The sequence below is a fragment of the Heloderma suspectum genome, chromosome 1 (genome assembly GCF_057233095.1).
Source record: "Heloderma suspectum isolate Gila_16-S chromosome 1, 16-S_ref, whole genome shotgun sequence".
Classification (NCBI taxonomy): Eukaryota; Metazoa; Chordata; class Lepidosauria; order Squamata; family Helodermatidae; genus Heloderma; species Heloderma suspectum.
In genome coordinates, this window is record NC_139458.1 from 79,166,447 (window position 1) to 79,191,247 (window position 24,801).

The 24,801-nt window shown below is 41.8% G+C and overlaps 1 long non-coding RNA gene across 1 annotated transcript in view; it reads left to right on the forward strand.

Annotated features, from left to right (window-relative positions):
• LOC146357490 (uncharacterized) overlaps positions 1 to 24,801 on the forward strand; it is a 28,699-nt gene that overhangs the window by 465 nt on the left and 3,433 nt on the right. The window contains exon 2 of the long non-coding RNA XR_014790005.1: positions 1,599 to 1,687. This is a non-coding gene — a long non-coding RNA (uncharacterized LOC146357490). The remainder of the gene's footprint in view (positions 1 to 1,598; positions 1,688 to 24,801) is intronic.

Below are 24,801 nucleotides of genomic sequence, written 5' to 3' on the forward strand. Positions count from 1 at the left end.
GAAGGAAGAACTTTTAGTTTAATTAACAAAGAGTCTCACTCACTGTTAGAAGGGAAACCCATTTTTATATTTTCTTTTCATTCCTTTATAATAACGCACTTGTTAATAGCCATAAAAAGAACATGTGCCAGCAACTCACTACCCAACGGATGAACTTTGCTCTCCTCACTTCTCTCTCTCCCGTGCTCTCACACATACCTTTATTTTATTTCCTTTCCAGTCCAACGTGAGAGCCCTAGTGAACTAAAGCCATAAAAACTTTCAGGGAGGGGCCAACCTAACATGTTCCTATCATACAATTCAGGGCTTTAATTAATGTAATAATTCTCTCACCAGCTGTTGCCACTTAATTTTTTTTAATAATAAATTGTTAGTGCTGGTAATGTGTTTTTGTGCATGAAACAGTCTTCTAAACAAAGGCCGTCTCTACACCTGCAGTTTATCACACATTCATGATTAGCCACTCACGGAAGTTTGTGGGTCCATTCCATGACATAGTCATCCTCCAGTCATTATCCTGCCATTTTCCTCTGCCTATCCTGTGTTATCCTCAGATGGAAAAAAATGTGGTATTTTCCCAGTCCATGCAACAGGAGCGCCATGGCCTGCCTATGTATTTCTCCCATAGCACGAATAAACTGCTGTGTGTTGGCAGCTCTGGGCAGTTGATTTGGGGTGTTGGGGGTGAGGTCATGATGGCGAAGGCAGTGATAATGGGCTGCAAGTGTCACCTTGCCACCCCTGTGCCATTTTAGGTCCCTGCCATTTTCAGCCTGCAGCCCTCAGAACAAGGCAGCAGAGCAGCATTTCACTAGCATGCCCTGATGCCCAGATACGCATTCCTCTGTAGAGGGGGAAATTGGCCTGGAATGGCAGCATCCCAGCCTGCTGGGACAACCCCATACTGTATGTTCCTGGGAGGCAGAGGCAAAACACAGAAGGGGGGGGGTGCTGTCTGCATGTCAGTCACAGCCCAGCCACCAGTAACGTGCAAGGGGAGGGAAAGGGGCAGGAACCAGGGAGGAATTATCACAATGCCCCCAGTGCATGTAATGGTTCTTCGTGGAAAGGTGGCAATGTCTCCAAGCAGCATCACCACCCCCTGAAAAGGAAGGAAACAAAAAAAAAAAAATGTGACAAGGACAGCTGCCTAAAGAGAACAAGACAATCCTGCAAGGATACCTCATGGGGAAAGTACTGTTATGGAGGTGGAATTCTCTCTACACCTGCAGTTTATCACAAGAAGTGCAAAAACATTGCTACTATCAGACAGACTTTTATCTTGGTTGCTAAAATCCCTTGAAGCTTCACTAAGATTCCTAAGCATTCTTATTAGGAAGTCTGGTTGAACTAAATGGGGCTTCTGAGTAATCATGTGCAGGATTGTGTTGCACAGCTGCAATTCTCTCCACACTTAGTGGAACTTACATCAGAGTAAAACAAGCAGACATAGGATTGGGCTGCACAGCTTCACTGCTGCACATAGGCTGCTTAGATCAGATTGAACTCAATGGCTCTAAGCAGCCTAACTGCACAATTTTGCAGCTTAAAATTGTATTCTGTCAATCGGAATTAATCTGTATTTTGTATGTTACTAGTTGAAATTTCTTCAAAAGCCAAGCCACAATCACCTACAAGTAGAATGTCCAACTGCAAATACTTAGAAGTAACATAATATCAACTATTGGTAAGTAACCTCTTTCTTTTTTGTTGCCACAGAAACAAAGAAACGAACTACATATTTGAACCACAGAAAATTTGTTGAAATAATACAATGAAGCGTGGTCTGTTGCAAACCTGTCACTTAAACGTACACTTTACGTTTTATTTTAAAATACAGATTTTATTCTGTAGTATATCCCAGGGATGTACAGAAAGTAAATCATGGTGCACTGGAGAGCCACTGACCAATATCTGGTGGGCCATCTAATGCTTCCAGGGTGATGAAATTCTTTGCAATGAACATTGGACTAGGTGGACCTTGGCCTAACACAGCAAGACATTTCTTATGTTCTTAAGCAAGAGTACATATTAATCAGGATCAGTTCTAACAGATAAGTTATGTCTTAATTGTTAAGAGAGGCCAAATATGCAGTCCTGCTTTGTATTTTTAAAGCACACTGGTGGACTATTAGGATTTTAGGTTAAACAAAGTAGTAGTAGTAAACCATGCAAAGCTGAAGTCTTTGTTATTATTTATTTACTTAAAACATTTTTTACCGTGCTCTTCAGCTAATAAAGCAGGGATTGCCAACTTGTAGCCTTTCAGATGTTTTGCTCTGCAACTCCCATCGGCCCTGGCCAGCAAAGTCAATGGTGAGGGTTTATGGGATTTGTAGGCCAAAACATCTGGACAGCCACAAGTTGATTACGCCTGCAATAAAGGCTCTAGGAGCAGCTTATAAAGATCAGTAATAAGACAGGCCTTCCCCTCAGGTTTATATCTAAAAGACACTACACAAAGGAAAAGGTGTTGGGAAGAAGGAGGAAAAAATCAAACTTGGGCACTAGTTCTTATTTACAACTTTCTTATAGGAACCAGCTGGAATGGAAGCAGCTCAGGTAGAGGAGGCACCAAAAATTGCTGGTGCCTCAGCTGAGCTGATGGAATTGCCCTCCTTCCCATCTCTCCCTAATGCAGCCTGATGGAATGGCAGCTGCTAGGTGCCAGTTGACGGATGGAGGAGCCTGATGAAGCTGGTTTCTAGCAGAGGTGATAGTGGCCATCGTGGTGGGAATGGAGAAAATCAGTGGGATATGGTTATCTCTAGGTATAAACTCTGTAGGAAGGACAGGGAAGGGCGTACTAGGGGAGGTGTTGCTCTGTACATCAAAGAGGGCATAGTGTCAAGCAGACTAGAAAACCAAAAAGGGGCAGACTCTTCCACAGAAGCACTGTATGTGACAGTACCAGGCTCCAGAACTAATTTGGTACTAGGAACATGCTATTGTCCCCCAGGAAACATGAAATCAGGGAGGTTTCTAAACAAGGAAGAGTTGTAATAATCAGTGGCTTCAATTACCCCCACAGTGACTGGATAAATGCATGTTCCAGTCATGACAAAGAGGTTAAATTTCTTGATGCCCTAAACAACTGTGCCCTAGAACAGTTGGTTTTGGAACTGACCAGAGGGGAGGTGACCCTGGACTTAATCCTAAGTGCGGTTGCCCAAGACCTAGAATGAGATATGAAAGTTGTAGAACCAACTGGAATCAGTGACCACAATGCTCTCAGATTTAATATATATTTAAGTGGCCAAGGAAGTCCAACGCAGTCACATTTGAATTCAAAAGAGCAAACTTCTCTAAAATGAAGGAACTGGTGAAAAGGAAGTTGAGAGGGTGGAGTCAAGAGGGTTAAATCCCCTCAAAATGCTTGGAGGTTACTTAAAAGCACAATAACAGAAGCTCAGCTAGAATGTATACCACAAGTTAGGAAAGGTAGCAACAAGTCTAAGAAGTCACTGACATGGTTAATGAGCAGCGTCAAGGAGGCTATTAGACAAAAGAAGGCTTCCTTCAGAAAATGAAAGTCTTGCCCAAATGAGGAAAACAAGGGAGCACAAGCCTGCACAAAGGTGATGCAAGCAGACAATAAGAGATGCAAAAAAAAAAAAAGCATTTTGAGGAGCATATCGCAAGCAACATCAAAGCCAACAATAAATATTTTTTTAAATATATCAGAAGCAGGAAACCAGCAAGGGAGGCAGTTGGATGATAATGTAGTTGAAGGAGAACTAAGGGTGCAATCCTGTGGTTGACCTTGGAGCCCAAGCTCCGAGGTCATTTCCCAGAAAACCACCTCCCCGCCACCTCATAGGCAGCGCAGATCATCCCGGGCTCCGTACTTGGAAGAGCAGCACAGAACAGGAGGAAAAGAGGCATTCCTGTGGATGGGGAGGGGCTCGGATGGCGGAACTGTTGCTACGACGATTCCTATGTGTCAGCTGGCCCCCCCACCCCCCCACTCCGAACTGCTCTGGCTAGACTGCCAAAATCGGCTATCTAGCTAGTAATGCAGGGTGTCCTGATCACAGAGGAGAAGATCCCCTCCATGCTCCGTCTGGTTGCCTCTGAGTTTGGAGGCGGCCACCTATCCCGATAGGATTGCTCCCTCCGGGAGGATTGCTGAGAAGCTGAATGAATGAGGAGGAGCTTGGTAGCCCCATCGAGAGCATCTGGGTTGAAATAAATGGAGCAAAGAATAAAAGGAACCTGGTGGTCGGAGTCTACTACCGGCCACCCAATCAAGGAGAAGACAAGGATGAAACTTTTGAAAAGCAAATAGCCAATGTTTTAAGGAAGCAAGATGTAGTAGTAATGGGGGACTTCAATTTCCCCGATATTTGTTGGGAGACAAATTCTGCAAAACATGGCCCCTCCAGGAAATTCCTGACTTGTGTGGCTGATAACTTCCTCCTACAAAAAGTAGAGGAAGGAACTAGAGGATCGGCTATCCTTGACTTGATCCTAACCAACAGAGATGACTTAGTGGATAAAGTAGAAGTTACAGGAACTCTGGGGGAAAGCGACCATGTTGTACTTGAGTTCTTGGTTCTAAGGGAAGCAAAATCCGAGTGTAGTCAAACGCGTACCCTGGATTTTAGGAAAGCTGATTTTCATAAACTCAGAACAATGATCAGTAAGGTCCCATGGCAAGCAATGCTAGCAAGAAAAGGAGTCCAAGATGGGTGGGAGCTTTTAAAAAAGGAAATTCTCAAGGCACAATCACAAGCAATTCCAACAAGAAGAAAAGGTGGAAGACAACAGAAGAAGCCAATGTGGCTTCACAATAAGCTTAGGGATGACCTGAAAACAAAAAAGGACACATATAGGAAGTGGAAAGAAGGCCAAGTAACAAAAGAAGAGTACAGGCAGATAGCACAGAATTGCAGGGATGGCGTCAGGAAGGCTAAAGCTGAGAATGAGCTGAGGTTAGCGAGGGATGTTAAAAACAACAAAAAGGCTTTCTTCAGCTACGTGCATAGTAAAAGGCAGAGGAAAGAAATGGTGGTTCAGCTATTAAATAAGGATGGCAAAACGATAACAGATGACAAAGAAAAGGCAGAGGTGCTCAGTTCCTACTTTGGCTCAGTCTTCTCCCAAAAGAGGGTCTATGACCCCCCTGGCAAAGGCGAAGTACAGGCTGAAGGGGCAGGATTGCAGCTTGAGATCGACAGGCATATGGTCAAGGAACACCTCATTACTTTGAATGAGTTCAAATCTCCAGGGCCAGATGAACTGCATCCTAGAGTCATAAAGGAACTGGCAGAAGAACTCTCAGAACCGCTGTCTATTCTCTGAGAAATCATGGAGGACGGGGGAAGTGCCAGATGACTGGAGGAGGGCTAACGTTGTCCCTATCTTCAAAAAGGGTAAAAAGGAGGAACCTGGGAACTACAGACCAGTCAGTCTGACATCAATCCCTGGGAAAATTCTGGAGCAGATCATAAAGCAATCCATCTGGAAGCACCTTGACAACAATGCCGTGATTACTCGAAGCCAACATGGATTTGTCAAAAACAAGTCCTGCCAGACAAATCTGATCTCATTTTATGATCAAGTAACCTCCCTTGTAGACCGTGGGAATGCTGTAGACATCATATACCTCGACTTCAGCAAAGCTTTCGACAAAGTGCCCCATGATATCCTCATGAGCAAACTAGCTCAAAGTGGGCTAGATGAAACAATGATCCGGTGGATCCACAGTTGGCTACAGAATCGGACTCAAAGAGTGCTTCTCAATGGGACCTTCTCAAACTGGGGAGAGGTAACGAATGGGGTACCGCAGGGCTCAGTCCTGGGCCCAGTGCTCTTCAACGTTTTTATTAATGACATGGAGGAGGAGGTGCAGGGAATGCTGATCAAATTTGCAGATGACACCAAATTGGGCGGGATAGCTAATACTTTGGAAGACAGAAAGAAAATTCAAAGTGATCTGGATAGACTGGAGCGCTGGGCAGAAAACAACAGAATGACATTTAATAGGGATAAATGCCAAGTTCTGCACCTAGGAAAAAGAAACCAAATGCACAGTTACAAGATGGGGGATACGTGGCTCAACCACACTACAAGCGAGAAGGATCTTGGAATTGTTGTCGATCACAAGCTGAATATGAGCCAACAATGTGATGTGGCTGCAAAAAAGGCAAATGCTATTTTGGGCTGCATTCATAGAAGCATCGCTTCCAAATCCCGGGAAGTACTAGTTCCCCTCTACTCAGCACTGGTTAGGCCTCATCTGGAGTACTGTGTCCAGTTCTGGGCACCACACTTTAAGAAGGATGCAGACAAACTGGAGAGGGTTCAGAGGAGGGCAACAAAGATGATCGGGGGACTGGAAACAAAGCCCTATGAAGAGAGACTGAAAGAACTGGGCATGTTTAGCCTTGAGAAGAGAAGACTGAGGGGGGATATGATAGCACTCTTCAAGTACTTGAAAGGTTGTCACAGAGAAGAAGGCCAGGATCTCTTCTTGATCATCCCAGAGTGCAGGACACGGACTAATGGGCTCAAGTTACAGGAAGCCAGATTCCGGCTGAACATCAGGAAAAACTTCCTGACTGTAAGAGCAATATGACAATGGAACCAATTACCTGGGGAGGTGGTGGGCTCTCCCACACTGGAGGCCTTCAAGACGAGGCTGGACAGCCATTTGTCAGGGATGCTCTGACTTGGATTCCTGCATTGAGCAGGGGGTTGGACTCGATGGCCTTGTAGGCCCCTTCCAACCCTACTATTCTATGATTCTATGAATTCTTTTCATCTGTTTTCATTGCAGACAATATAGGACAAATAACTGTGCCTGAATGGATGTTTTTAGGTAGGGAATCTGAGGAACTAAGTGGTAACTATACCAGAGGACTGGAGAATGACTAATGCAACACCTTTTTTTTTTTTTTTAAGGATCCAGTTGGGGATTCAGGAAATTACAGGGTAGTTAGCTTAACATCTGTTCCAGGTAAACTGGTTGAAAGCATTATTAAAAATAATATTATTAAGCATATAGAAGGACAAGCCCTGCTGAAAAAGAATCACCATAGCTTCCGCAAAGGGAAGTCCTGTCTCACTAACGTTTAGAGTTCTTTGAGAATGTCAATAAACATGGAGACGGGGTGATGCAGTGGACGTTGTTTACTTAGATTTCCAAAAGGCTTTTGACAAAGTCCCTCACCAAAGACTCCTGAACAAATTTAGCAGTTATGGAAGAAGGGGAGAGGTCCTTCAATGGATCAGGAACTGGTTAAAGAACAGAAAACAGTAGGAATAGATGGTAAATTCTCCCCATGGAAGGATATAAACTGTGGGATCCCACAGGGTTCTCTGCTGGGATCATTTCTTTTCAATTTATTCATAAATGGTATGGAATTACAAGTGAGCAGTGAAGTGGCCAAGTTTGCGGATGACACAAATTATTTAGGGTGGTTAAAACAAAACAAGATTATGAGGACCTGCAAAAGGATCTCTCCAAACTGGGAGAACGGGCATCAAAATGGCAACTGCGGTTCAGTGTAAGCAAGTGCAAAGTGATACACATTGGGGCAAAAAATCCCAACCAAGTATAAGCTGATGACTGACCAAGAAAGAGATCTTGGGGTTGTGGTGGACAACTTGATGAAAATGTCAACCCAGTGTGCAGCAGCTGTGAAAAAGGCAAATTCCATTTTAGATATAATTAGAAAAGGACTTTAATATAGAACCACCAATATCATACTCCCCTTATACAAATCTATGGGGCAACCACATTTAGAATACTGTGTACAGTTCTGGGGGGTGTCGCCACAAGTAATTTACTCTGAGCTAGCTGTGTTTGGAGGTCAGTAGGGATACATGACGCCATTGGCATCCCGCAGCCACCCTGGAGCTTATTGTGGAAAAACTGGTTCTTCTGAGACTACTTTTAGTCTGATTGTTTTCCTTAATTCAGCTTGTCTGCGCTTCTGTTGTGGTGTACACCACCCTCCACATTTACTTCACCATGATAGCCCTGCCCAGGGGTGTATCTTTCACCTGGCTGTAACCTCACTGATCCCAGTCAAGGGGTGTTTCCCCAATGTTTTCCCTGCCTGTGTTTCCCTGATGTTTCCACCATTTCACGGCTGGCCATCAGAGTTCTGAGCCATCATGGCAATTACTTCACCTTGCCTACCACTAAACTCTGGTGGCTGTCCCCACAAAGTATAGGTGTGCCCCAGGCAGCCTGTAACTTGTTTAAAAAAGTAAAACATTAACGCAAAATAGCACTTTTATCTGCAATATGCACCAACCATCTCACTTTCTCACTATTGTGCGATAGTGACATAGTGAGATAGGGGGTAAAGGTATTGCTGGACAAATTCCTCAAAGTGACACAGTGACATTCAAAACCCCTTTGTAAGTGTGATTTGTTTAACTACTTCCTTTCAGGATAGGTGATTTCTTCCATCTCACTATGCCGCTATCACACAATTGCTCTGTCACGCAATTGTGCGATAGAGCAATTGCATGATAGAGTAATTCCATGATAATGACATAGTGAGATAGGGGGTGTGGTGTTGCTGGACAAATGCACGATAGTGACAAAGTGAGACAGCACTTTTAAAGGAGAAGAAAAGAGAAAGAAATCGGCGAAATTGGGCGAAGCTTTGGGATGCAGGTGTCTCCTCAGAAGTAACTCCCATTGTGGTCAATGAGGCTTGTTCCATAAATATCCATGCTGCATGTCTTTACTGGGCGGGGGGAAGAGAGAGATTGATTTTTGGCAAGACCATTTCATGGGAGGAGACCTCCCTGGATTTTATCAAGTAATGAAGGATCTGTAGCTGTTTCCTTACTGTTTGCATCATTGGTGTAAGGAAGTAAGTCGTGCTAAGCTTTGATCCATTGCATTGTGGGAATAACAGCAGAAGGAGAAAGGAGAACCTGGAAGCGGGGAGCCTCTTTTATTTGTTCAGCCCCTGCCAGTCTGATGACATTTATTCTAATCCCCCCACCCCACCCCACCCCGAAGTATGTTCTGTGAAGCGACTTATACTGGTGTGGTGCACTGGTGTGGTGCACTCGCTCATGGAGCCCTGCCTGGACCAAAGCGCACCAAAGCCGACTCCTTGAAAAAATCCAGGTAATCCTTGGTTTGCTTCTCCTTCTCTTGTTGTGAAGAAACTCCTCTGGTCACTGCACCTGAAAAAGGATATAGTCAGAAGAGGTGCAGAAAAGTGCACTCAAAATGATCAAGGGACTAGAGCAACTCCCCTGTGAGGAAAGGTTACAGCAGCTGGGATTATTTAGCTTAGAATAAAGGCATGTAAGGGGGGACATGATAGAGGTGTACAAAATTATGCATGGTATGGAGAAAGTGGATAGGGAGAGTTTTTTCTCCCTCTCTCATAAAACTAGAACCTGGGGTCATCCCATGAAACTGATATCTGGAAGATTCTGGACAGATAAAAGGAAGTACTTCACACAGTACATAGTTAAACTATGCAATTCACTTCCACAAGATGTAGTGATGGCCACCAATTTGGATGGCTTTAAAAGGGGATTGACAAATTCCTGGAGTATAAGGCTATCAATGGTTACTAGTCCAGATGGCTATATGTTACCTCCAGTATCAGAGGCAGTATGCCTGTGTACACCAGTTGCTGGGTAACATGGGCAGGAAGGTGCTGTTTCCACTCATGTCCAGCCTGTAGGTTTCCTTTGAGGAGCTGGTTGGCCACTGTGTGAACAGAATGCTGGACTAGATGGACCCTTGGTTTGATCCAGCATGGCTCTTCTTTTGTTTTTATCCCCTTTTAAAACCATCCAAAGTGATGGCCATCGGTACATCTTGTGGCAGTGAATTCCCTAGTTTAACTATGTGCTGTGAGAAGAAGTAGTTTCATTCATCTGCCTTGAATCTCCCACTACTCAACTTCATGGGATGTCTCCCTCCCTCACCTTTTTAAGCTAAACAGTCCTGTCAGAGCTAAACTGTCACAGGGTAGTTGTTCCAGCCCCTTGATCATTTTAGTTGCCCTTTTCTGCACCTTTTCCAATTCTACAATAGCCTCCCCCCCCCCCCCGATCATATTATTTGGACTGCTCCATTTTTATTGGTGAAAAACTCATCAGCAAACAACTTAATTCTATTTATCATTAAATAAACAATTACAAGACAAGACTTAATTAACTTACCTTAATTTTGACAAAAGGGGTAAAGTCTAGAAAGTAACCAAGTTGCTAGTAGAATTCAGGATAACATGCTTGATACCGTTGCCCTCTGGAGGAGGAATGGGGCAACGCAGGAAGAAAAGTGGGAAGAAGAAACAATTTCCTGGCAGCCTTCCCCAACCTGGTGCCCTCCAGATGTTTGGACTTCAGTTACGATCAGCCCCAGCCAGCACAGCCAACAGTTCTGGGAATTGTAGTCCAAAACATTTGCAGGGCACCAGATTGGGGGAGGCTACTCTATGGTAAACACATACTTTCACAAATAATGAAGCAAGGAATGCAGATAATCTCTTCTCTCTAATGACCTAGTACTCAATCTAGTTAATAATTTCTTTCAGATTTTTTTCAGTCCAATATTATAAATGAACTGCCCATGGCGCTTCAGCTAATGGGCAGTATAGAAATGTAATAAATAAAATAAATAATACTTATAAGTTGTCTTGCTGAGTTCATTGGGTCGTAGGATTGGTGCCTGAATATGCAACACATTTTACATCATTTGTCTGTGGCTGAGGTGGAATGTGAATTAAGGACTTCCAAGTCCATCTCTCTTTACTTAACACACTAATTCAATGAATAAACTATAGGACTACTAGAACTATACATTTCCTAGCTAATATCCTTTACATTAGTCCATCCTTTAACTGATCTTCCAATGTGATATACACTATTGTCTGCAAGTAATGCCCTTCTGCATGGATAAGCAGGTCAGGGTGTTTTGTTTTTTCAAAAGAATAAATGGATATATATCTGACATCAGAAAGTACACTATTGAAAAAACGTTGGGAAAACATTTCAACCTCTGAGGACACTGGATGAGGTTGGATGTCACGCTAAGCCACCCTGAAAATGAGCCATGGTAGGTGGGTGGCTTGTCAGTTTCTCCTGACAGACAATAGCCCACTCTGCGGCTTATCATGGCTTGTTTCTCCCTCAGTCTTCTCATTCCCTCTGGCTATTGCTGGCATGTGTCCCAGGGGCCTTTGTGGCAGAAATCCTAATTTCCTACATCAGCACCCTTTCTTCAGTTGGTCCGCTGGGTTGCCAGCTCATGAGGGAAACTCCCCCTCCCTGCATCAGATAGCCAAAGGGATTTAAGTTTCTGAGTCTGTATGAATGCAGAAATGTGTTTGCAACTTAAAAACACACATTATTTTAGGGGTCATGCACTAATGTGCAGGACTGCAAGACTGCTTGACCGCTATTGAGCCCAGCGTAGCCATATCCCCCTCTTGTCAATGTCATTCTCTACTTCAGGGTTTCCCTCACTAGCAAACACTTAAAAAAAAAAAAAAAAAAAAAAGGCTGATTCATCTTCTACTGAAGTAAAAAAAACCCACCCCTAAAGCTCCTTTTTTCTTGCAGCAGGTTTCATCTCTCTCTCCCCCTGCAGACTTGTCATTTCACTCCACTGGTTTCCATTGCTAGCTGTCAGATTTACTTGAGGGTTACAGAAGAGCAGGATTGGTAAACATGCATAAATTTCAAGGCAGAGCGGGGACTGTGGCTGAAGATATGCAAATTTCAAGGCAGATAAGTGATGTGGATTGGTAAACATACACACATTTCAAGATACAAAGGCGAGATGGATCTGTAAAAATACACAAATTTCATGGCAGAGCAGTAAAACGGAAGGGGAAATTACGCAAAATGCCTAGCAACAGACATTCACTCCTGCACACTTGTGCAGGACCAAACAAAATTGTGAATACATTTGGGTGTCCTTCCTTTAAGATTTCTATGAAATCTTTTTTCTATGAAAAAAGAAAAGCCACCCTGAGGTCAAGGGTACTGAAAAGGGATGAGGGAAAATGGTGACTGGTGAGATTACAAGGATCAGCAGGAGTTTTCACCACTCTTGCCGGGCAGCTCTCTAGTCGTTCCTGACAACCCATGATAAAATCACCCTGCTAGGTTCTGATGTCACAACAAGCCACCCTGCAGACAAACCACACTACAAGCCATGGGTTCTCAGTGTGGGTATTTTGTGAAAAACAAGCTATGATGGAAAAACTGCTCTGGGTTTGGACATCACACTAAGCCACCCTGCAACCACCCACAGTAACAACCCACTGCAGCTTAGCGTGACATGCAAACCAGGGGTAATATCCAATGTTAGTCCTACTTAGAGTAGACCCATTGAAATGAATGGGACTTAAGTTAGTCAATGGGTCTACTGTAACTAGGGATAACATTGGATACTACCCCAGGTCTCTGTTTCTGACCTTAAAGTGGCTATTCTTGAACAGAGGAACTTCAAAGGGAAACTCCAGTCTTGAATCACTGAATTACAATTTATCAGGAATGTAAGTTCTATCACCCGTGGCCTGAATAGCAATAGGGTTTTTTTTAAATCCCAGACGCTCCTTGGGAGGAAAGCTATGGCAAACTTAGACAGCATAGTAAGAAGCAGAGACATTACCTTTCTGACAAAGGTTCGTATAATCAAAGCTATGGTTTTCCCAGTAGCAACTGTCAGGGTGGAAACTGAGCCCAGAGAGCCTCAGAGCAGTTTGGATTCTGAGGAGGAACAGCAACCCGTGGGAGAGGAGCCAGCTCATCCCTCACAGGCTCAGCACCTGGCAAAGATTCCTCCTGCCAGCATTCCTGAGATAGATAGTGACCCTGGTAGTGAGGGAGTATGGGAGGGGGGTTTCTTAGATGCTCGACGCAGATGCAAAGAGCGATGAGCGATGGAGGGCGCGGAAAGGAGGTGTAGGAGGTGGAGGCCCATTTGGTGCGCAAGCAACGGCTGCCTCCCATGCACCCAAGGGAAAGAGGGAGGATCTCTCCCTAGCCCATAAGTTCTGGGTCTTCAAGTGACTCTCTTTCAAAAGAGGAGTAACTTCCTACTTGAAGCTTAGGCCACTCTGCTGTTCCTTGCTTTAGTCGCTGGTGATTAGCATCTGAAAGATTAAGTTATAAAAGCATTAAAACTTTGAAAAGAAATCCTTTCGTCTGTGGCTTGAGTTGGCTATTGGAATCTACTGAGAGAGGCCACCAAGGCGCTCCTGACAGCAACGTATGGCTGTGAGAGCTGGACTATAAGGAAGGCTGAGCGCCGAAGAATCGATGCTTTCGAACTGTGGTGCTGGAGAAGACTCTTACGAGTCCCCTGGACTGCAAGGAGGTCAAATCAGTTCATCCTAAAGGAAATCAACCCTGACTGTTCATTGGAAGGACAGATACTGAAGCTGAAGCTCAAATATTTTGGCCACCTAATGCGAAGAGAAAACTCCTTGGAAAAGACCCTGATGCTGGGAAAGGTTGAAGGCAAAAGGAGAAGGGGACGGCAGAGGATGAGATGGCTAGATAGCATCACCGATGCAATGAATATGGATTTGAGCACACTCCGGGATAGAGCGCAGGACAGGAAGGCCGGGCGTGCTATGGTCCATGGGGTCACGAAGAGTCGGACACGACTGAATGACTGAACAACAACAACAACACAGGTGTTCATTAGCTCACCAGTGCCAGGATGCTTATGTTTATTTAAAATATTTCTGTGTCATTATCAACACTACTTTGTGAATGGCACTGCAATTATTTTAAATATATTTAAATTTTAGCGTAATTATCACAGTCTGTTGGGTTTTTTGCCTTTAATTGCCCTCTGACCTCACTACTTTTTTTTTGTCTCTACACCCATGTATCTATCCCCACCAATTTAGAGTAACACTTCATGCATCTGATGAGCTTAACCTGTAATACATTTGGATTGCATTCTTTTCAGAGTGGCTTTTGGTGTTGCCTGAAAGTTGCTTTGAAGATTTTATTTTCTCTTCTGCAGTTTGTGGGATGGTTCTCCACTAGGGATGTATGGATTTTGTTCAATCCATTCCATCTGTGTGTTGCAGATTGTCAGGCATCTTTTGTTCTGTTATCCGTTCACTGATGGGATTGGATATTTTTAACCAGAATTTCATTCTACTTGCACCAATTCACATTAACTAATGCAGATTAGCACAAATGTGCATTAGCACAAATCCTCCCCAAAACTGGTCTGCAAGTCTGCAAAATCTGCATGACTAAAAAAAAAGCTGGCCTGCTGTGGGACCCACAGGTCAGATTCATAGAAATTCAAACTCATTTGAATTCCTTGCAGTTTACTCTGACATCCCTATTCTCCACACTCCCTTTTTATCTACTGTTGTTTTAATTTTTGATAATACTGTTTTTGCTGTTTTGTTTAATTTTATTTTTTTGTAATTTTTCATTATAATATTTTATTCACGCGTAAGTTACTAAGGTACCCTGGTCCCAAGGCATGAAAGGCTTTATAGGTCAAGACCAACACTTTGAACTGGGCCCAGAAATGGACCTATAGTCAGTGCAGCTGGTGAAGCACTGGCATAATGTGCTTATAATGCCTGATCCCGGTTAACAATCTAGCAGATATATTCTGAATTAATTGCAGTTTCTGATCCATATTCAGAGGCAGCCCCACATATGATGCATTCCAATAATCTAGTCTGGAGGTTACCAGAAGATGGATCCCTGAGGCCAGACTATGAACCGGTTCACACGATCATCACAACCCACCATGGCTTATTAGCTATGGTGCACTGATGGGCACCAGGTTGCTGATCCAAGTCCCTGCCACCATGGTTTCTCGTGTTGTCTGAGCCCCATGAGGGTGGCTGGTCAACAAAGCACCCCACAACAGGCCATGGGTTCTGGATGGTTTGTTAACCACCCAAACAAGCCACCCTCATTGGCTTCGGATGACAAGAGACGCCACGCCTGGCGAGGGTAATTATGCAAATCAGATGGTACGCGACCAGCACACTCAGGGTGGTTAACAAGCCACCATAGTTAGTTAACCACCCTGTGATCATGCAAACTGGGCCTCTCTCTGTCCAGGCTGGGATGCAGTTGGCAAACCATTCTAAGCTGGCAAAAGGCACCCTGTGCCATGGAGAGAACCTGTGCCTCCAGTGACAGAAATAGTTCAAAATGCACCTCCAAACTGTGAATCTGCTCTTTCAGAAGGAGTGCATCTCCATCCAAAGCAGGATGAATATCACCATTCACCTAGGCAGATGTACCACATTTGATTCCTTCTCTCACCTTCCCCCTCCCGGTATTGTTGTGTTGTTCAGTCGTGTCCGACTCTTCGTGACCCCATGGACCATAGCACGACAGGCCTTCCTGTCCTGCGCTCTCTCCCGGAGTGTGCTCAAGTTCATATTCATTGCATCGGTGATGCTATCTAGCCATCTCATCCTCTGCCGTCCCCTTCTCCTTTTGCCTTCAGTCTTTCCCAGCATCAGGGTCTTTTCCAGAGAGTTTTCTCTTCGCATTAGGTGGCCAAAATATTGGAGCTTCAGCTTCAGTATCTGTCCTTCCAATGAGCACTCAGGGTTGATTTCCTTTAGGATTGACTGATTTGACCTCCTTGCAGTCCAGGGGACTCGTAAGAGTCTTCTCCAGCACCACAGTTCGAAAGCATCCATTCTTCGGCGCTCAGCCTTCCATATAGTCCAGCTCTCACAACCATACATTACTACTGGGAAAACCATAGCTTTGATTAGACGGATCTTTGTCGGCAAGGTGATGCCTCTGCTTCTTACTATGCTGTCTAGGTTGGCCATAGCTTTCCTCCCAAGGAGCAAGCGTCTTTTAATTTAATGGCTACAGTCACCGTCTGTGGTGATCTTGGAGCCCAAGAAAGTAAAATCTGTCACTGCTTCCATTTCTTCCCCTTCTATATGCCAGGAAGTGATAGGGCCAGATGCCATGATCTTCGTTTTTTTGATGTTGAGTTTCAAACCAGCTTTTGCACTCTCCTCTTTCACCCTCAACAAGAGGCTCTTTAGATCCTCTTCACTTTCTGCCATTAGGGTGGTATCGTCTGCGTATCGGAGGTTGTTGATAATTCTCCCAGCAATCTTAATTCCGACCTGTGATTCATCCAACCCAGCATTTCTCATGATGTACTCTGCATATAAGTTAAATAAGCAGGGTGACAATATGCAGCCTTGTCGTACTCCTTCCCCAATTTTGAACCACTTGGTTGTTCCATGTCTGGTTCTTACTGTTGCTTCTTGACCCTCGTACAGCTTTCTCAGGAGACAGGTAAGGTGGTCTGGTACTCCCATCACTTTAAGAATTTGCCACAGTTTGTTGTGATCCTCACAATCAAAGGCTTTAGCGTAGTCAATGAAGCAGAAATAGACATTTTTCTGGAATTCTCTTGCTTTCTCCATGATGCAGTGAATGTTGGCGATTTGATCTCTAGTTCCTCTGCCTCTTCGAAACCCAGCTTGTACTTCCGGTAGTTCTCGGTTCGCATACTGCTGAAGCCTAGCTTATAGGATTTTGAGCATCACCTTGCTGGCATGTGAAATGAGCGCAATTGTGCGGTAGTTCCATCACTAAACCATGTAATCACCCCATAAAATATTGCTAGTTCCTTTATACAGATATTATCTTACAATGAGCTATACTGGATAGAGCTTGAGTACTATTTGAATTCTTAATGGGAAACCATCCATAGCCCCTCTTTGTATTTTTTAAAGTGATTTTAATGGACAGGTTCTTGAAGTAATGAATGTATTCTGTACCAGATCTAGGAAATTATTTTTCTATTAATTTCCCACAGACAATAGGCATTAGACATTAAATAGATTTTTGTCTATAAATTTTGAATGACAAAAGCTGGTGAGGGCACTGGAGGTTGTTTATTCATTTTTCTCTTCGCAAGAGAATAGAATAATTGAGTACATTATGGTTCTGACTGAAAAATTGCCCATGGTTTTCTAATTTTAGAGAAGCAGTTGAATCTAATAATTACCACCAATTATTACAAATTCATACATGTCAATTTGGTTCTGTTAAAAACACACCAATAAAATATGCTGCTACTCAACTTAAAACCATATATCTCGAGAATATTGAACTGGAAAGTGTAGGAAGGGGTTCAAAAGCTTTATGTAAACAGACCGTTTTCAGGTAGATTATGATTAATTTACTAAACAAAGTGCTGGGATCCAGGGAGGTTTATGAATGTATGCAGATATTTTCCATGTGAGGTCAGGTTGGTGGTTAGGGCTGATTTTTTTTGTTAGCAACTCCTCACACCTCATACAGTGCTGGTGCTGCTCTAGAGAGTCTCTAGACTGGGGGGGGGGACATTGCAGTACACAGGGGTATCATTGGGAGGAGCTAAAAAGAACTTATGTATGTATGCAGAGAGCTCTGGATCCCAGCCAATGACAATTTCATAAATTCCAATTCCATATATTGCAACATTTGTAGTATTTTAAGTCATTCATATACTTTTACTAGTGGTCTCTGCACTGTAATTAGCAGGTGTAATTTCAACACACCTGCTACCAGTACTATCACAAGGTTGCTCAAAATAATTCCAATAATTCTTACATCATAAAAATGGGTATTAAAGTTTTTTTAGAGAGAGTATTACTCACAGTAACAGATTTTCATATATGCATAGCTTGTTTTCATAATAATGAAGAAGGAGCACAAACAGAAACAATTGACATACCACTTGGACACCCAGGGAACCCAGACCCTTGTAAGAGAATCAGTGGTCCAGAAATAGATATATTTACAAAAGTGAAACCTGACTGAACTGCTGTATTGCTTTTTAGGAATCTCTCCCAGGTATTTTAATTGTACTCTTTGGTATAGTTACAAACACACCATTGAATAAAACCTTATAAAATACTGATTGAGTTTATTTATTATTTATTTATTTATTACATTTATATCCCGCCTTTTTTCCTCCAAGGAACTTAAGGCGGTGTACATCCTCCTCCTTTCCATTTTATCCTCACAACAACCACCACCCTGTGAGGTGGGTTGGGCTGAGAGTCTGACTGGTCCAAAGTCACCCAGTGAGCTTCCATGGCCGAGTGGGGACTAGAACCCAGATCATCTGACTCCCAGTCCAGCACTCTGATACTGAGTTGAGCTCTTACTAAGAAATTAAATGATAATTTGATAGCAATTTTATTGTTATGCAGAATTACTAGTTTATAGTATATAGCAGCTCTCCCGGGATCCAGGCAAGACGAGACAAAAAACTCCCTTCTGGTCATGTATCCATTTTCAAATAGAAGTATTTATCAACCTGAATTTAGACTGCATTTGTATCAGGAGAGATATCGGTAAGTTGGTGCTATTGCAGATGCAGGCCAACTTCCAGCAAGAGGAATGTGCAATTAAGCCCATTGTAATCAATGGCTTGGATTCAGAGTTGCCCTTGTGCAAATGGCTTTTAGAGAAAAGTAGGTCCCACGGTGGGGGTGGAGATGTAAAGTCTTGACTCAATAGTTCCCTTCACACATATAATGTGTGAAGGGAATCACATGTACAATGGGGCTTCAGGGCTGCACCTCTGCCCCCACCTCCAAGGTTTCGCAGTGCTTCTAGCCCTGCCCCTGACATCCACGTTAGGGCAATCGTGCAGCATTCCAGAAAGTGGGAAATGCCTATGCTTGTAGGTTTTCCTTTGCAAACGTTCACACCTAGTCCATTGATGTCAAGGACAGGACCAATGGTGCCACAAAACCTTCAGGTGGGCCCAGAGACACAGCCCTCCAGCCCTGATCTACATGTGATTTTCTTTCATGCTATGCATGTGTGAATGGGGCTGTTGCCTCCCCCTCAGAATTAGTTTCTTTTACATGTTCTGAGTGTATTGAGAATTCTGTATGGATTCTGATATTATTTGTCTCACTAAAGCACTCTGTAAGGTTATTTGATAAGCAACTCTGATGTCTAGAGAAAGACATATTTGGTGGGAATATAAAATAATTAGGAATTATTAGGAATTTTTGGAGCAGGGCAATAGATACAGTTGAAGAAATTACAGGGTATAAGTTGCCTTTTGATCTTACTGTCATTCTCTTAAGTAGATTTGTTGCAGCAAAAAACAACAGAGTCTTATGGCACCTTAAAGACAAACAAATTCATTATGGCATAAGCTTTTGTGGGCACTGTCCATGAAGTTTTTTAAAAAATATATTTTTATTTATTTTTCAAAAGAAATTAACCCCCCCACCACAGTCTTATTAATTAAAAATCCCTCCCCAGTCCCTCCCCCAGCTCAAACAGTTTCAGGATTCCTCTTCTCCCCTCCTTTATTTTCTATCTCTGTTCCAGGGTAATATATTCATTCATCCTATTTCATTCCTTTATTATCTTTTTCTTTTCATGAGTCCCACAGATTTCTATAAGCTTCTATCAACGTTCTTCCATTCGACTCTTTTTTCATAAAATCTATATGCTTTTTCCAATCCTTGAAGGTGTCTCTTTTCTTGATTCCTCTGTGCACTCTTAGCTTCTGTGTCAACTTTTCATTTATTGCTATGTCCCAGATTTCCTTTTTCCACAAAGATATTGTCAACATCTGGGCTGTTTTCCAATTACTTGCAATTAATTGCCTCATGGCTGTCAACAAGAAACCAATTAATTTTTTTCTCTAATCTCTCTATTTTCTTTTACAAACATATTCAATAAAGATAATTCTAGTGTTTTACAAATCTCTTGATCAGTGATTCTTTCTATTTCTTGAAATATCTTCTCCCAAAATTTTCTAACCCTCCTACATTCCCACCACATATGTATTCAAGTACCATTAATTCCACATCCTCTCCAACACAAAGGTGATAGATTCTTACTCATTTTTGCTAACTTCACTGGTGTCAAATACCACTTCTGAACCAACTTTAATCCACCGTCTTTTATTTTGTGGATATTGCTTGAAAGGAAAACCTATCTAAAAGTTGTTTCCAGTCTTCCTCCTCTATTTCTTCATCAATATCAGTTTCCCATATCTGCTCTACAAAATTTGCCCATAAACCCATCTCGGCCTGGTGATTTATTATTTTTTAATTCTTTTATAGCTTCTTTAAACTCCTCTTCTTCTATCTCTACTTCTACAAATTGTTTCTGTTCTTCTTTTAGTGTGTGGGGGGTATTATTGTTTTGTCTTGGTTTATGTCTCTCTGTTTCCCTTCATAAAGATCTTTATAATAATTTTGTAATAATTTTCCCATTTTCTTCTGAGCATATATTTTAATTCCTTCTTTTCTATTCAAAGCTAAAATTCTGTTCTTAGTCCTCTTTTTCTGGACTCTGTTCGCTAACAATTTTGAGCTTTTTCCTGTAAACTCATAATACCTTTGCTTGACATATAGCATGTCTACCATTGTTTTGTTTATTTCTAGTGTCTCTTTCTTTCCTCAATTTTTCCATTTCTTTTCTAATTCTAATCTGACCAGTATGCTTGTACTGCTCCATTAATCTGTTAATTTCTTGATCCAGTGTCTCCTTCTCCTTCTCCTTTGTCTTTATTAAGCTTAGCTCTTTTATACAAACCTCACTTAGGGAGCAATGCTATGGCTGCTAGACAGCAGCTAGATGGTCATAGAATATGCTGTTTTCCAGCAACCGACGTTGGAGCCCATGCTCCGAGGTCCCCGCAAAACTGATTTCCCCCCATGTCCGTTCTGCCTCGGAGGCAGCACAGAGTAGCCCCATCCTCCATGTTCGCAACAGAAGTGCAGAGTGTCTGCAAAGGGGTGGGTCTGGGGGCGTTCCGGGGCGGGGAGAGCAGCTCTGCCTGTATGACACATCCAATGTGTCATACAGCAGCCTCCTCTCCTGCTCGGACCCCCTGCAGCTAGACAGCCAAATACGTCTGTCTAGCAGAAAAAGCAGAGCAGGAAAGGCGCGGAGGGAACAATCCCCCCTGTGCTTCTCCTGCCCTGCTTTGGATAGGCGGTCGCCTCCAAGTTGGCCACCTATCTAGATAGGACTGCAGCCTTATCGTTGCCTTGCCTGCTTCCCATCTAACTGTTTCTGTTGTTTCCCCTGTTTTATTTTCTTCAAAATATCTTTCTATATTCCTTTTTATCCTAGCTTTAATATGTTCCTTAGTTAATAATATAGGATTCAATCTCCATATCTAATCACTTTTAATTTCTTGGTCCATCTCTACATACATTTTGATTGGGGCATAGTCTGTTACTTTTATTTGTCCAATTTCCATTTTTTTAAGCCTTCGTAAAAAAGTTTCTGTCGTTAAAATTGTATCCAACCTACTAAAACTTTTATATACTTCTGAAAAATATGTATAACTATAGTCATTAGGATTTATTTTGATCCAAGCATCATAAATATCATAGTTTTTCAGAATTTCCATGTACCAGAATACTTTTCTGTCCTGCTTTAACATTATTGTTCATTTTGTATTGCCCACTGATGTTCCCTTCTGCAGATTCCAGTTTAAAACTCCTGCAATGATTTTTTTTTCTGATTTTGAGAATCTGTTAACTTTAGTTAAGATCTTCTGTAGAAAGTTTATTTGATTCGTGTTAGGGCTATATACTGATACCAGTGTAATTAACTCTTTATTATTATATCTCCCCTCTACAAATATATATCTCCCCTTTTTATCTTTCATCATTCTTTTTAACTGAAAATTTATCTCCTTATTAATTAATACCCCTACCCCCCTTGCTTCTCTAGATCCTGGAGCTAAGAATTTGTCCTCATTGTCTGCTGCCCAATATCCCACTGTTTGTCTTTGGTTTATGAAGTTCTTGTAGAAATAATATCTCAGGCTTCATTTCAGATATCAATTTATACATTCAAGTTTGTTTTACCTGACCCCCTTTTCCTCTCTTATATTCAGAGATGTACACTGTACCATATTTATTTTACTTCCCTTTTACTTATTCCTTATTTCCAATCCCTCCCAATTTCCCCCCCTCTATCCCCTCTTCCTGAAAGGTTCTTTGCTCCTGCTTCCAAGAGCCAGTATCTCCTTCAATACTTTTTAATTTCCTCCTCCCTGCTCTTATCTGCAAAGCTTATCACTATGGTATCACAGTACTCTCTTATATAAACACACCGGATATTTAGACAAATTTACAAATTTAAAGAGAAAAGTTGTGAGACGGAAAAACACACACACAAGCAAAACTGGAACAATATGAGAAAATAACTAAACTTCCTTATCCTCTCTGGGGTAGCCAGCCAACTTATTTCTTCATAAGCTGGCTGCTTGTCTTAGATTCCCTCGCCCTCAGTTTGTTTGTTTTTCTTTTCCTTTTTGCTGATAATTATTTCATCTCCTCCTGTTTATGACTCAATCCATATTTATTCCTTCCCTTGTTTTCGCCTTCATGGCCGCTCTCTCGTAGAAACATTTGCTATCTTTTTCTCTTATTTCTTCTTATGCTTGTAGTTGGCCACTATTTCCTCCCCCTTGCCATCTGAAACATCTGCCTGGTTATCTGCAGTCCTTTCTTCCCTTTCTTCATCCAGTCTTCTTCTGGGATTTCTATCTTCAACTCTTGGAACAGTCCCTTGATCCCAGATTTGGTTGTTACCAGATATGTTTTCCCTTTATGTATTATTGTCAGTTTGAAAGGGAAGCCCCAGAAATATTTAATTCCTTCTTCTCAAAGTTTTCTTGTAAATGCACCTAGAGTTTTCCTTTTCTGTAGTGTCTCTGGGGCTTTCTTGTAAAAACATCACAGGCATGCCATTATACTTTATTTCTTTCATTAGCTGTATTTCTTTCATATCTTTTCCTTTAGAGAATAGTTTACAAAACAAATTATGATATCTTGTGGAATATCTTGATCTTTCAAGATCATCCATCTGTATTTTACATTCAGGAAGAAGTTCTGTAAGCCATTTCACTATACATTCTTTAACAGATCCTCATTCTGCAGTCTCCATAATTCCACGAATACACACATTTTCCCTACGCATATTTCTATTGGACAGATCTTCATATTTTAAGCTAATTCTCTTCAATTAGCTTTCTTAAAGGTTTAATTTGTACCTTGTGGGTGTCGAGTCTATCTGCATTCTCGGAGACTGCTGCTTCTGTTTCTTTCATCCTCATGCGAGTGCTCTGGTTTATCTTCCAGTATTTCCTTCCAGGCAGTCAATAAATCTTGTTTAAGTGTTGTTAATTGCTCAGTCAGTTCTTCTTTTGATACAGCCATCCTTCGGGTCTCAACTTCTTCCCACAGGTGTTTCTTTGCTGATTTAAAGAACTGTTTCATTCCACTCTCCGTTCTTCCTAATAGAGTCATTAATGGCTGTCTGGAATTTTGTTTCCAGGAGTTTCTTTTTAGATAACCTTTCTTGGCTTAAAATATTTCCTGAGGGCAGGGAGCTCCAAGATCATGCCGCCATTGCCATCAGCGTCCAAACTCCTGTCCATGAAGTATTAACCTCAAGTTGGCAAATGTATACACATGCTTGGATCTGGGGATGGGGGTGGGGGTGGGGAGGTTGTAAACAGTGAGGTCAGAGGGAACTGAAATGCAGAAAGTATAGACAGTGATAATTACCTTAAGTGTGGCCATTCACAAAACATTGTTAGGTGATAATGCAGATATCATTGCATTAGTGAGTGATCACTGCACATATATTGGTGGCAAATTAATGAATGTATTTAATAGATTAACAGTAAATGAAATAGGTAGCAAATCCAACAATTTTTTGAGGAATGTCCATTCAATTTTATTTGGTTGTTTTTTTCTGCTGTATTTCTTTCTGCCTCTTTGATACCTGTATTTTATGGATTAATAATATTTTTTAATCAAAGAAAGAAAATTAATAATGAACATTACTACCCAAACACACATATTTCTCCATCTTATTAATGAAATAATATGAAACACTTTGAAAAGAAAAATACATATTACTGTTTCAATAACATTTAATTTTGTAATATTGGAACAGAATAATACAACAGTTTCTAGATTTCTGTCTCCCATTTGAACATCTTGTTTGCTTGGTTTTCACTTGGTATCTTCAGTTTTAGTTTCTTTTCATATCATTTGTATGAGAATCCATTTTTCAATGTTACTTGTAATAAAGTACCTCAGACTTACTGACATTCTTTAGGATCCCTGCAAAGAAACAGGAGGAACATGAGGAAAATACAGCCCAGGAAAGCAGATAATAAAGAAAGTGTAAAAGAGAGCGAGAGAGAGTAAGGAAGTAAATCACAGAGGTATGTGTGGGTGTATGTAGGGGGACGGCTGGCTTGGGTGCAGGAATTTAGACAAAGTTGCCTTTTGCTTTTCCTCTCCACATTCAGATATCAGTGTTATTAAATCACTGCTCTATTTTCTGTAATAACAGTTACCCACTCTTAGAAGCCAAAGTCTCAGTTGTCCACTTCAGAGAAAGACATTACATCCAATGTCCATGATGTTGAGAGGACTGTTTTAATACCAACTATCACACCTCTTTGCTTTGTCAGCTCCAGAGTGCTGTCATGTATTTCAACTACTTGGTATGATACAAAAATAGTTATATGAAATGTAACTATATGAGTTACATGAAATATCATATGAAAATTAGATATTTTTCTTGCTTCAAAGCTGAAGAGAGCATTCTGAAAATCATAGTTGGCTTGGGCGTGTGTGTGTGGAGGGGACATCCTTTGCATCAGTGTGTTGGGAAGAATGCAGGAAAAGTTATGGTGGAGGATCTATAATAAAAGAAAGGAGTTTAAAACAAAACTTACTCAGAGTATAAGGGGGAAAGAAAGATTAATCAGAGGGAGGACAGTTGCACTAGAAATAGCTAAAGAATTCGAGGAGTAAA